Source organism: Moschus berezovskii, chromosome 17 (assembly GCF_049115385.1).
Source record: "Moschus berezovskii isolate FMDL1 chromosome 17, NW_MosBer_1.0, whole genome shotgun sequence".
Taxonomy (NCBI): domain Eukaryota; kingdom Metazoa; phylum Chordata; class Mammalia; order Artiodactyla; family Moschidae; genus Moschus; species Moschus berezovskii.
This window is the reverse complement of record NC_142476.1, coordinates 33,681,981-33,695,903: the sequence shown is the minus strand read 5'-3', so window position 1 is coordinate 33,695,903 and position 13,923 is coordinate 33,681,981. Positions and strand designations below refer to the sequence as shown.

At 40.3% G+C, this 13,923-nt stretch overlaps 1 protein-coding gene across 1 annotated transcript in view; it reads left to right on the top strand.

The window, feature by feature from the left end:
* BRINP2 (BMP/retinoic acid inducible neural specific 2) overlaps positions 1–13,923 on the top strand; it is a 64,889-nt gene that overhangs the window by 20,299 nt on the left and 30,667 nt on the right. The gene's annotated exons all lie outside the window — the stretch shown is intronic.

Below are 13,923 nucleotides of genomic sequence, written 5' to 3'. Positions count from 1 at the left end.
AACATTTATTTCACCTTTGTAGCTTTAGATCCCAGTACCATGTCTAACACATGTAAGGATATAATAAGAGAATGAAGTCACTCACTAAGAGTAGGGTGTTCTGGGACTGAATTAGATGAAGCAGAAAGCAAGCAGGTGAGGTTTCAGGCTCTACATTTATACTATGTGGGTTTAAACTGACCTTATACTACTTCTAGCTGTGTGATATTGTACAAGTTGTTTTGTGTCTGAGCTTCATATTTCTCATCAATCAAATGGGTAGAATAATAAGACTTTCTTTATAGGCTTATTTGGTTATAACTAAAAAATGAATTTGGTTTATTTAAAGATAAGTGCATCTTCTTCTTGTGTGGGATCTCCTGAGAATAAATATGGAAAACAATAGAGTGGAAAATCTTAGGGAAAAAGAGAAAATGAAGAAAGATTCATTGAAAAAGATGTAACAAAGAAGGGTAAGTCCTTCAAACTATTGCTACTGCAGTCTTCATGCATTAATCAAATTTATCACTTCAAATCTACATATTGTTCTCCCTAACTGTATCCTGAGTTAATTTATCCAATGATTTTATAGTTATAGATAGTCCCAAATAAATCCTTAACAGTGACAGGTGGTTTCCCTGTGGAACACAACTCATGCACCACGATCCCGCAGCATTGAAGTCAAGGCATCAAGACCAACATCATTTCCATCTGGACTCACAAAGCAAGGACGAAAGACTCCTATATGGGAATGTTACTGAACTGGGGCGATATGAGAGCATGGATGTTTGACCACATAGGCAATAAAATTAGATAATTGAAAGGGACCCTTATCCAGATGCTAGTGGTAAAGAACCTGCCTGCCAATGCAGGAGACATGGGACACAGGTTTGATCCCTGGGTCAGGAAGATCCCCTAGAGGAGGGAATGTCTACCTACTCCAGTATTTTTGCCTGGAGAATCCCATGGACAGAGGAACCCCGTGGGTGGGCTATAGTCCATAGGCCCTCAGAGAGTCAGACATGACTAAAGCGACTTAACACATACAACACCCACACTTATCCAGGTAAGTAATAATATCAACTGAAGATTACTTGCCAGGCTGCAATGTGAGATTGCAGGCAGCAATGTGGTTATAGAAATATCCCCCAAACTCAGTAGCTTAAAACAGTAATCATTTTTCTCATGCAGAATCTGTAGGCGGGTTGATTTAGCCATGCTACAGGTTGTGCGTGTGCATAAGTTGTGCATCTGCATGATCAAGGTGGGATTAGAGTTGGCTAACTGCTGGCACAAATGGTCTCCAAATCTCAGTGACTTAGATCATGTTTATTTATTTTTTTTATTTTTGCTCATGTCCAGTGCAATTTGTGGTTGGGTTAAGAGGAGACTGCCCCATGAAATCATTGAGAACCAAGACTCTTTCTGTCTATCCAGTCATTGACATTACTTTGGGCCTCAGAGTTCCCCTGTGGGTCCTACTAAACAGGAAAAGAGAGAGAACATGAATGATTTCATTGGCAGTCTCGTGGGCTAGATCTTGGTTCATATTCCACTGGCCAAAACTCAGTCATGTGCTTATGCTTAAACGCAGAGGAAGCTATCTGTGAGTTCAGGAGGAAAATTAAATTACGTAGAGAACAACTTTCCAGTCTCTTCCACAAAGGAGAGAAATGCAAGAAAAGGGGGAAATGGAGAGCCCTAAATTTAAGTTCAAAATGTCAACTGCACAAATAGAGTACAGGAATCCTGGATTGGCTGTGGAAAAAATGTCTGAGGTTGGAAAAAATATGGAGGTGTCTGGTTCACCATGAGATTACTGTTAGCCCAAAATATTTGTCTCAAAACAGAAATGCGATGTTCAGGTGCATCAGTGAAGGAAACGTGTATAGGAGAAAGATCACAGACTATCTTCACTTTTAAGAAAATTATATTTATCTATTTTTGCAGGCCCTGGGTCTTTGTTACTATGTGTGAGCTTTCTCTAGTTGCAGTGAGCAGGGGTTACTGTCTAGTTGTGGTGTGTGGGCTTCTCATTGTGGTGGCTTCATGAGCTCAGTAGTTGTGGCACACAGGCTTAGTTGCTACATGGCATGTGGAATCTTTCCGGACCAGGGATCGAACCTGTGTCCTCTGCGTTGGCAGACAGATTCTTAACCACTGGACCATTAGGGAAGACCTATCCTCACTTTTGGTTGGTTATTATCTTTGATGAAGATACTTAAATTATCTGAGTCTCAGCTAGCTCAACTATAAAATAAGACAAGTTTGTGATGTGTATCAGTTAATTATGGCCATGGATATGGATATAGAAAGATCCCCCACACTCAATAGCTCAAAACAATAATCATTTGCTCACTCAGCACCTGTAGGTTGGCTGAGTTAGCTATACTACAGGTTGTGTGTCTGCACAGGGGCCATTAGGTCTTTCCTCCAATGATGCTTATTATGGGTCTCAGGCTAAAAGGCAGTATCTTATAGCTACATTTTTTGTTGTTCAGTTGCTAAGTTGTGTCTGCCTTTATGGCCCCATGGACTGTAGCACACCAGGCTTCCCTCTCCTTCACTATATCCCAAAGTTTGCTCAAACTCATTCCATCGAGTCAGTGATGCCATCCAACCATCTCATCCTCTGTCATCCCCCTCTCCTCCTGCCTTCAATCTTTCCTAGCATCAGGGTCTTTTCCAGTGAGTCAGCTCTTTGCATCAGGTGGCCAAAGTATTAGAGCTTCAGAATCAGTCTTTCCAATGAATATTCAGGGTTAATTTCCTTTAGGATTGACTGGTTTGATCTCCTTGCTGTCCAAGGGGCTCTCAAGAGTCTTTTCCAGCACCACAGTTTGAAAGCATCAATTCTTCAGCACTCAGCCTTCTTCATGGTCCAACCCTCACATCCATACGTGATTAGTGGAAAAACCATAGCTTTGACTAGACAGCCTAGGGATCTGGAAGCTGTATTGAAGGAACTAAAAATAGTTAATCCAAAGAAGAGTGGCCTGTATAAAAAGCAAATGCACCCAAATATCAGAAGGGCTTTCTCATTGCAACAGGAATAAACTTGTCAAATAACAGAAGGAACTGCCAGTCAGGGGGATTTCTCTTGGGGTTAAATAGATGATTGGAAGCCCGTGGATGTTTGCTGGGGAGAAGCCTGGCATGGGCTGTCAGCTTGCTGGGCAAAGACAAGCACAACAGGAGGTGAAGGGTAGCGAACAAAGCTATTTTCTCCTCAGTTAAAATGATGAGCTGTGGGGAGCAGGTTTGGAGGTCAGGGCAGAGCTGGGGTTTCTGTGTTTTGGAAAACACAGGTCTTAGCTCCCTTTTCAGTTCCTTCTAGTCGCATAGATTCACTGGTCCTTCATTTTAACGTGTCTCCTGTATATCCTGTTGATTCTGCAAGCATAACCACTCTCAGCACCCTCTCCACACCCCTGAGCCTGGACTGTGCAGTGCAAGGTTCACCAGGGATCCGGTCCTCCTCTTTTAAGCTTGAGTCTCCCCTCCCCATTTCTCCCAATCAGCCTTAATTAAACTGTTTGAAAGCTACAGCTTGATTTTAATTAGAGCAAAATTGGGAAGATTAGAATGAAATTGGCCAATCATTGTTTACGGGCCGTTGTTTGAGAACACAGCAGGCTGCTAAATTACCTCCATGCCAGGCTTCTTGAATTCTTCCAGTGGGTGGACCGGGGGGCACTGGAGCATGTGGGGCAGCCTGGCCTTCTTTCTGCTTCTGTGCCTCCTAGAGTTGCAGGGGCTGAGACATTATTTAACCAAATGCTCCTGGACTGGAGTTTTTCTGCCTGGGGGTTTTGTCCAGCCACAGTGGTAAACGGGACAAAAGAATTTCCCAGGAAGTATCAACATGACAAAGATGGACAGTGGTCTTTGAACTCGAACACAGGTCATAGATAAAGGTAGAAAACCACTTGTGCCGTGATGTGGGTTCTCACCAAACTCTACCACTGATCAATGGAGACTTGGTCCTTTTACTCAGTTTCTATCTCATTTGTTAACCTCTAAAAAGTTAAAAAAGTCAAGTAGTGATAAATCCATTTCCTCTTTTTTGAAGTCCTTGCATTTCTAAAATTGTTAAGCTTGTGTAAAAATTGTGTACAATTTTCTTTTTTTTACAGAACTAAGGGAAAGCTCTATACCAATACAAGAAGTTATGGTTTTATTATAATTTCTTTTTATAGCTCAGATTAATCATGTCTTATTCATTATAGCAGTAAAGACTCTAATAGCCAAGTACATTATAGTGATCTGTTGTTGAGATGGAAATCTCTTGATGATGTGATGTATTTAGAAATACTGCCTTCTGTACAGGAGCCAAAGCATGATATATCCCTCGGTCTCTAAAATATCTACCTTAAGAGCATGAAACAACCTTAACTGAGTCACTGAGGTAAATAATAGGCATCCTTCAATGTATAAGTTGGCTTTGGCTGTTCTTTTTCCTGTGAATTTTCTAAGGCAAAGAATATGAGTCCTATGAGAAAGAAAACATGGTGATGTCTTAGCTTGATGGATTGAGTTCTGTGAAGAGAGCAGTAGCCTGAAATACAAAGTATATTGGTGGAAAGATGAAGAAAGAGAAGGCTTCTTTCCTAGAATCCTTAGGAAAATCAACAGTCCAACACTCAGTGTTGACTCATGTCATATTGGCCAGTATCAAGCTAGTTGGAAAAAGGCAGCTCTCCAGGAGACAGGTGGGCTCTGAGAACAAAGATATTTGCATTCATCTAGAACTGGGTGGTATGTAAGAAATTTTCCCATAGTCATTGGTTGACAGTTTCCATAGACAATGTCAAGTCACAGGAAAAATGACAGGAAATCTATTTTTGTACTTGGCTTAAGGCCAATCTATCTTTTTCTCTGCAGAGTTCTTAACTATTTTATTTAATGACCTGTCCTGTGTCTTCCTTCATTTTTCAAGGAAAATCAGTTATATATTTTTTCTTACAAGTATGGTTCATGTAAAAACAGCCTTTTAGAGGATGATAGTTCAGTCCCTGTTAGCATTGCATCCCCTTTGAATATTGAAGGTTGGAGGTGGTTACGCCCAAAAGAGAAGTTGTTGGAAATGGATAAGGGGAGGTAAGGACTAGAAAAGGGAGACATTGCTGACCACACCAGCCCACTGTTTCTGCCATTGTGTTCAAAGTGGAACTGGAGTTGGGCATCCTGGACTTACGGTGACCTTAAGGCCTCTCCCAGCCTCTCGGGTAGTACCAGAACCTCTTCTAGAACTGCTGCCTGAGTGAGCAGGTGATGATCAATTGGCTCTGCTGGAAACAGCACTGAATCCCTCCCTGGTAAAACCAGGCTGGATTCTAATTTAGGGGGAACAAATGGGCTCTGGGCACTCAGGGGCACACTGACACTGGGACAGGATGGAACAAGCCGCAGGGGTGCGGAGTTGGACTGGGCTGAGGAGGGGGCTGGGCTGAGCCCCTCTCTCAGGATACAGGAAATGTGATTTCCCAAATGGCAGCCATATTGGTAGTCTTGGAAATGAGCCTAAATGTGCTTCCCACGCAGAGAGGAAAAGACATGTCTGTGGAAAATTGGTAATAACAATCAGCTCTTAACATGAGGTCTCAGTACCATCACCCGTATTGTAGGTTGCAGTGTTCATTACTACTAAGTTTCACCCTCATTGAGGTATAGTTTTGTTTTTGTTTTTAAACTATGGATTAAAAAAATTATTGGAGTATAGTTGCCTTATAGTGTTGTGTCAGTTTCTACTGTATAGCAAAGTAAATCAGTTATGAAAGTGACAGTGAAAGTTGCTCAGTCGTGTCCAACTCTTTGTGACCCCATGGATTATACAGTCCATGGGATTCTCCAGGCCAGAATACTGCAGTGAGTAGCCTTTCTCATCTTCAGGGAATCTTCCCAACACAGGAATCGAACGCTGCCAGAATTACAGGTGAATTCTTTACCAGCTGAGTCACAAGGGAAGCTCACATATGCGTATATTCAGTCTTTTTTGGATTCTTTTCCAATATAGGTCATTACAGAGTATTGAGTAGAGTTGCCTGTGCTATACAGTAGGTCCTTATTCAGTTCAGTTCAGTCGCTCAGTTGTGTCCGACTCTTTGAGACCCCATGAATCACAGCACGCCAGGCCTCCCTGTCCATCACCAACTCCCAGAGTTCACCCAAACCCACCTCCATCGAGTCAGTGATGCCATCCAGCCATCTCATTCTCTGTTGTCCCCTTCTCCTTCTGCCCCCAATCCCTCCCAGCATCAGAATCTTTTCCAGTGAGTCAACTCGTCGCATGAGGTGGCCAAAGTACTGGAGTTTCAGCTTTAGCATCAGTCCTTCCAATGAACACCCAGGACTGATCTCCTTTAGAATGGTTAGTTACCTTTTTTATATATAGTAGTGTGTATATTGGAGAAGGAAATGGCAACCCACTCCAGTGTTCTTGCCTGGAGAATCCCAGGGACGGGGGAGCCTGGTGGGCTTCTGTCTATGGGGTCACACAGAGTCGGACACGACTGAAGTGACTTAGCAGTAGCAGTGTGTATATGTCAATCCCAATCTTCTGATTTATTCCTAGCACCACTATAAGTGGTATGGTGGGGGTAGAAATAGTTAAGGCTATGGTCTTCCCAGTGGTCATGTACAGTGGTGAGAGAGCTGATCCGTAAAGAAGGCAAAGCACCAAAGAACTGATGCCTTCGAACTGTGGTGCTGGAGAAGACTCCTGAGAGTCCCTTGGATGGCAAGGAGATCAAACCAGTCAAACTTAAGGGAAATTAACCCTGAATATTCATTGGAAGGACTGATGCTGAAGCTGAAGCTCCAGTATTTTGGTCACCAGATATGAACAGCCAGTCAGAAAAATTGGAAAAATCCCTGACGCTGGGAAGATTGAAGGCAGAGGAGAAGAGGGCATCAGAGGATTAGATGGCGGGATGGCATCACCAATGCAATGGACATGAACTTGGGCAAATTAGGGAGATGGTGAGGGACAGGGAGGCCTGGCATGCTGCAGTCTATGGGACCACAAAGAGTCAGACACAACTGACCCCTGGTAACCATTAGTTTATTTTCTGCATCTTTAACTCTATTTCTGATTAAACTATGGATTAAAAAAAAATACTTTCTCCCTTAAGGTTTCATAGGGAGGGAAGCTCATGGGTCATGACTCTTCAAGGGGGCTGGATTGATATTCTCAATTTATAAGAGAGTCTCAGATTCTCAGTTTACAAGCCCCAAAATTGGTTCTTTAGCACATTGCTGCTGGAAATCTCACCTGGATGGAAGCCACCAGCTGTGCTCTTTCCCTCTGTCATGGGTAAGAGTGCAGGACTCTGCAGGGTGGGGGGGCTCTTGCTAGCAGTTCTTGTTGACCTTGTGTATGACAGAGGAACACAGTACTTCGGGGGGGGGGGAGGTTGGTGACACGCACGTCAGTAGCTGTGACGAGGGGGCATCCTTTTTCATTTACAGTTTTCAAACTGGGAACACTATAGCCATTTAGTCTTCTAATCAGAGGCCCTTTTTCTTCAGATCCAGAGCTGGCCTGCTCCTCAAGCCTTGCTGAAGCTCCCATCGCCTGAGGCAGGGCACTCAGCTACCGGTTTAGCTCTCCTGTCACGGGCCCCTTTGAATCCCAGAAAATCCCTAAACTCACGCACAACCAGAAGCATCATGTATTGGCAATCTGGACCAGTAGTGTTAAGCAGTTTGAGACAAAGATGACTACAGTCACTTCTGCTAGGTCACTTCAGTTGTGTCTGACTGTGCAATCCTATGTACTGTGGCCCGCCAGCTTCCTCTGTCCATGGGATTCTCCAGGCAAGAATACTGGAGTGGTTGCCATGCTCTCCACCAGGGGATCTTCCCAACCCAGGGGTGGAACCCGAGTCTCTTATGTCTCCTGCATTGGCAGGCGGGTTCTTTACCACTTTTGGAGAAGGAAATGGCAACCCACTCCAGTACTCTTGCCTGAAAAATTCCACAGACAGAGGAACCTGGTGGGCTATAGTCCATGGAGTCGCAAAGAGTCAGACACGACTGAGTGACTTTACACTCTCTTTACCACTACTGCCACCTCGGAAGCTTAGTCTGGATCATATCTTCCCTAAACTTTGTTTTGGTTATTAATGATTGTATGGGTATGCTAAATCCTTTGACAGAAATATGTGTGATTCACTCTAGGCTAATTTAAAATGCAGTAGCAAATGGCCTAAACTTCTGTTAATTCCAGCACCTTTTTGAAGTGCTGGATGAACACCTTTGCAGGCAGAGTCCACACTGGAGAGCTCTGGTCACCCTTGATTTCGCCCTTTGTGTAGCTGCCTTTGCTGCTTTAAGGGTCCTTTCCATATGGGCTTCCCTAGTGCTTAAAATGTTTGCTTTCTCATACTGTTGCCTATGAAACAGACACAGTAGGAGAAGATTTTAGGAGAAATGGCTAAATTGAAATGGAAATTTACTTGATGTCTTAATTGGAACAAAGATGATGGCTTAATTGAAGTAGTATGTGTTAATGTAATTGATATATAGAAAACATCCTTTTCCTAGGGAAAAAAAGAGCCTTGATTATTTTATTATGAAAAAAAAAAACACTACTAAATGAAAAATTGGAAATGAACATTTACTCTTTGAATAGCTCAGGCTGCCTTCCAGTATTGCCTTCTGAGGTTTTCAGATGCCGGAAAGAACCAGGTTAATAAGTTCTGTAAGCACAATTTTTACCACTTTGGCTCAAACTCCATTCACAGATGTTTCCTCCATTATTTTGATTCAGTGAAGGGCCCCAAAGGGCAGGCAGGAAACTTGGTGAAGTAGAAGAGAAAACCACTGGGTGCCCTCGCAGCCTGAGCCTTCCAGCAGAACCCTGATGCTTATTTCTGATTTGGCGCCCTTCCAGTTTATAGAAGAGGTTTTTGTTTGTTTGGGGAGAGTATTTTTCTCCAGTGACATTCTCCTACCACTTACACACACACATGCATACCTGCCTGCACACGTGTGCTTCCACTCACAAAATCACAACTGCCCCTTTGAGTTTCACAGGGGAGGTGGTATAATATCTTGGTGAATACTGTGGGTCTTGGGGCCAGGCAGCCTGTGTTTAATTCCTGACTTTGGGTATTACCTACTGGGCAAATTGTCTGTGCCTTGATTTCCTTGTCTGTAAAATGATGATTATATTTTATCACTTATAGGGGTCTTTTGAATATTGTATTGAATATTTTCAATATTATATTGGTTGATACTTGCAAGATACTTGGAATGCCTGGCACATGCTAAGAATTCATTAAATGTTAACCATTATTTTTTTTTTATTGGCTCATAAAAAGCTTCCTAAGACAGTATCATTCATTTTCTAGTCGTTTGTTTTTCTGTGTTATGATTTCCAGAGCAGTCATAGGCACTAGATTCAGGCCTTTGTCTCTGATTCCTTGCATGGTACCCTGTGTATGGACTTGATTTTTTTTTCCTAGGTCTCAATTTTTCCTCCCACAAATGGATGTATTGAAACTACCTTTGTCCAAAAAGGGTTTTGCTTTGGTGTATGCCTCGCACTATGCTTTGGATATATAGTACATTCCTGTTTAGTGTAGGTAATAAAAGGAAGTAAGTGTTCTGGGCAATGAAAATATCTTTGTTAAAAGATAGTAAACACTTAAAAAGAATTAGAATAAAGTAAAATATACTTAATTGAAAGTACACAAAGGAAAACAGTGTTATAGAAACAACAGTATGGTATTGACCTGGGGTTTGATCTCAGCTCTGCCACTTGCTCTGTGACTTTTTGCAAGTTATTAACTCTCTAGGTCTCTTTGTTATGATTGTCGTCATAATCATAGTTTCTGTTAATAGCACTGAGAGAGAGTTAGGACACTAGATTTTATTCTGGTTCAAACGCCAAATGGTTATATTGCTTTAGGGAAGCTAGTTCTGTTTCATGGTTTTCTTATGATGTAAGAGAAATGGAAGAGATGGTCTCAACTTCTGTGGAGGCTGGCATGTGGTACTGCAACAAATGCATCACGGACAGGTGTGTCCATGTAGTGATCCCCTCGGCCCTTGGGGCAATTGGGCAGGGTTTGGGTAGCAGGACTACCTGTGCTTGTCTCCTCAGGCCTGAGAAGCCTCCTTCATTGATCCCAGTTTAAAACAGAGAATTTTTAGTGTCTACAATGACATGAAAAAGATTGGCCAATAGTATTCAAATGTTTCTTCTAACAGTCCCAATTTCTGTAGTCTTGTGACATCAGGCAACTTACCAAGTTTTCTGAACTTCAGTATATTCAACTTACATAAGATACAGTCAGATCTTTGGTTTGGTTTGGATAAAATATGTGATACAGTAAAATACGTCAAGTCTCATGTTGGACAAAAGAAGATTAAGACTGAGGAAAAGTACAAAACTTCAGGATCATTGCCTCTTTCGGGATCTTTAACTGTGTGAGTGTGGCAAAAAATTGTTGTTAGACGTAGTATAGAGGATTGGAGCTCGTGATCATCAACCCTGGTGTAAAGCACAGCCGAGTCTGAATGGGCGCTCTGTACTCACTGGACTTGAGTGTGTGGACTGTGGATAGTCATTGGAAGTTGTCCATGCCCACTGACAAGAATGGAAAAGGACCCAGACTCAGTTTACCAAAGCGTAAGAAAATGTCAGTGCCTTGATTTATATATAGGAAGTCACAGAAGTATGCCCTTAATTACATTTTTATAAATCAAATTTAATTTTACCATTGATATGCATACACACTTAGAATGCTTTACTTTTATTTCACATCAATCACTAATTGCTTTTTGCTTCTATGTATTCTCATCCTATAAGTTCTTTTATCAAGTTGTCAGTAATTTGCAAACTAGAGGATTAGGAGAGCTGTGACAAAAAAGAAATGATTGTTTATTTTAAATAAGCAAAATAAATGAGGGAATCATTGAACAACATCTATTGAATATCTACTGTTGTTCTGTTTTGGAACATCTAGCATTATTTTATTGCTGCTGGGTAAGATAGAATCATTCTTGCCCTCACAGAGTTTATGTTCTAGTGGGAGAGAAAGAGAATTAAAAATATATATTATTTCGACTAGTGATAAGTGCTAAGAAGATTTGTAAAGCATAGAGGCAGAGAGTGAGTGATGGGGATGCCCTTTTGAATGGGGTAGTCGGGGCAAGTTTCTTGAAGGAGACACTAGTCAGCAGTCCCGAAGTGCACCGAGTAAGCAATATGACCACCAGTTTTTATTCACTGGATTTAATTAAAGTGGGAGCCATCTCTTTTTTAAGATGGTTTTACCTTTCAGTGAGGGTATTTCACCATTTAAGAAACTGGGGAAAACTTGTGTTTTTCACCCTCTAACAATTTAATAGGATAGAAATTGATAGGATAGAAATTCTTTGTTATTTAATAACATCTAAGTGTGGTCTTTAACAAATCAGGGACAACTGTTTGGTGCCAGAAACAAACAACATCCCCAAGATTCATGTAAGGAGCTTATTGCCTAGATTTTCTTCTAAGAGTTTTATAGTATCAAGTTTTAAGTTCAACTCTGTAATCCATTTTGAATTGATTTTGTGTATGATGTAATTTAGGGGTCCAGTTTCATTCGTTAGCATATAGTTATCCAATTTTCCAATTATCATTCCCATTATCTCAAAGAATACTATCTTTTCTCCATTGAATATTTTTGGCTCCTTACATGTGTGGGTTTATTTCTAGGCTGTCTGTTTTGTTCCTTCAATCAATGTGTCTATTTTTTAATGTCAATATCATACTGCTTTGATTATTATAGCTTTGTAGTATAATTTGAAACAAGTGTGATACTTCCAGTTTTGTTCTTCTTTCTCAGAGTTGCTGTGGCTGCTTATAGTATTTGGGGGTTCCATAATAATTGTAGACTTGTTTTTTCTACTTTGGTAGAAAGTAGTAAAAAATGCCATTGGAATTTTCATAGGGATTGCAATGAATCTGTAGGTTGCTTTGGGTCATATAGGCATTTTAACAATACTGATTTTTCCAATGCATCAACATGGAATATTTTCCTATGTATTTGTGTCTTAATTTCTTTCATCAGTGACTTACAGTTTGCAGTGTTTGAATATTTTACCTCCTTCATGTAATTTATTCCTAGGTATTTTAATCTTTTTAATGCAAATGTAAATGGGGATTGTTTCCTTAATTTCTCTTTCTGATATTTCACCATTAGTTTATAGAAATGCAACTGTATTTGTATATTTTTGTATCCTTCATCTTTATTGAATTTATTAGTTCTAACAGTTTGGGGTGAAGTTTTTAGGGTTTTCTATATATAATATTATGCCATCTACCAGTAGAGACAATTTTACTTATTTCTTTCTGATTTGAGTGACTTTTATTTCTTGCCTGATATTTCTTGATAGTGCTTATAGTACTATCTTGGATAAAAGTGATGAGAATCGTTCCATTATTTCTGATGCTAGAGAAAAAGCTTTCACTTTTCACCACTGAATATGATATTATCTGTGGTCTTGTCATTGATGGCTATTATAATGTTGAGGCTTTCCTGGTGGCTCAGATGGTAAAGAATCCATCTGCAAAGCAGGAGACCCAGATTTTATCCCTGGGCTGGGAAGATCCCCTGGAGGAGGAAATGGCAACCCACTCCAGGATTACTGTCTGGAGAATCCTGTGGACAGAGGAGTTTGGTGGGCTACAGTCTGTGGAGTCACGGAGAGTCAGACATGACTGAGTAAGCATGCAGGCTTGCACTTGTTCCATCTGTACCCACTTTGTTGAGAATTTTTATCATAAATGAATGTTGAATTTTGTCACATGCTTTTACTACATCTATTGAGATAATCATATGCTTTTTATCCTTTGTTTTGTTAATATGGTGTATCACATTGATCCTTGCATCTTTGGAATAAATCCCATTTGATTAAGGTGTTTTATCCATTTAATGTACTATTGAATTCAGTTTGCTAATATTTTGTTGAGGATTTTTTGCATCTGTGTTTATTGGGGATATTGGCCTGATATCTTCTTATAATGTCTTTGTCTGGTTTTGGTATCAGGATAAAGGTGGCCTAATAAACTGAGTATGAAAGTTTCCCTCTTCCATTTTTTTGAAAGAGTTTGAGAAGGATCAGGTTTATTCTTCTTTAAATGTTTGGTAGAGTTTGCCATTGAAGCCATCTGGTCCTGTACTTTTGTGCATTGGGAATTTTGTTTTTGATTTTACTGGTAATCTGACTGTTAAGATTTTCTATTTCTTAATGAATCTGTCTTGGCAGATTTATATATCCCCTCTAGGTTGCCTAATTTGTGTATAATTGTTCACAGTAGTTTCTTATCCTGTGTGTGGTATCATTTGTAACGTCTCTTCCTTCATTTCTAATTTGAGTCTTTTTTTGTTCCCCCTTTGTTTAGTTAACAATTTGTCTATTTAATAGTCTTAGTTTCATTGGTCTTTTCTGTTATCTTCTTAGTCACTATGTCATTCATTTCCACTCTGATCTTTGTTATTTTCTTCCTTCTACTAACTTTGGGCTTAGTTTGTTTTTTCTGGTGCCTCGTGGTGTAAAGTTAGGTTGTTTATTTAAGGTCTTTATTTTTTCTTAATGTAGGTATTTATTGCTGTAAATTTTCCTCTTAGAACTGCTCTTTCTACTTCCCACAGGTTTTTGTATTTGTATTTCCATTTTCATTTGTCTCAAGATTTTATTTTTTTGATATATTCTTTGATTCATTGGTTGTTCAGGAGCCTGCTGTTTAATCTTCATGCATTGGTGAATTTTCCAGTTTTCTTTTGGTGATTGATTTCTAAGTCCATACCATTATGGTCAGAAAAGATGTGTGATATGATTTTAGTCTTCTTCAATTTATGAAGGTTTGGTTAGTGGCTTAATACATGCTCTATCCTGGAGAATGATCCACCTGTGTTTGAGAAATGTATTCTGCTGCTAAATGGGATG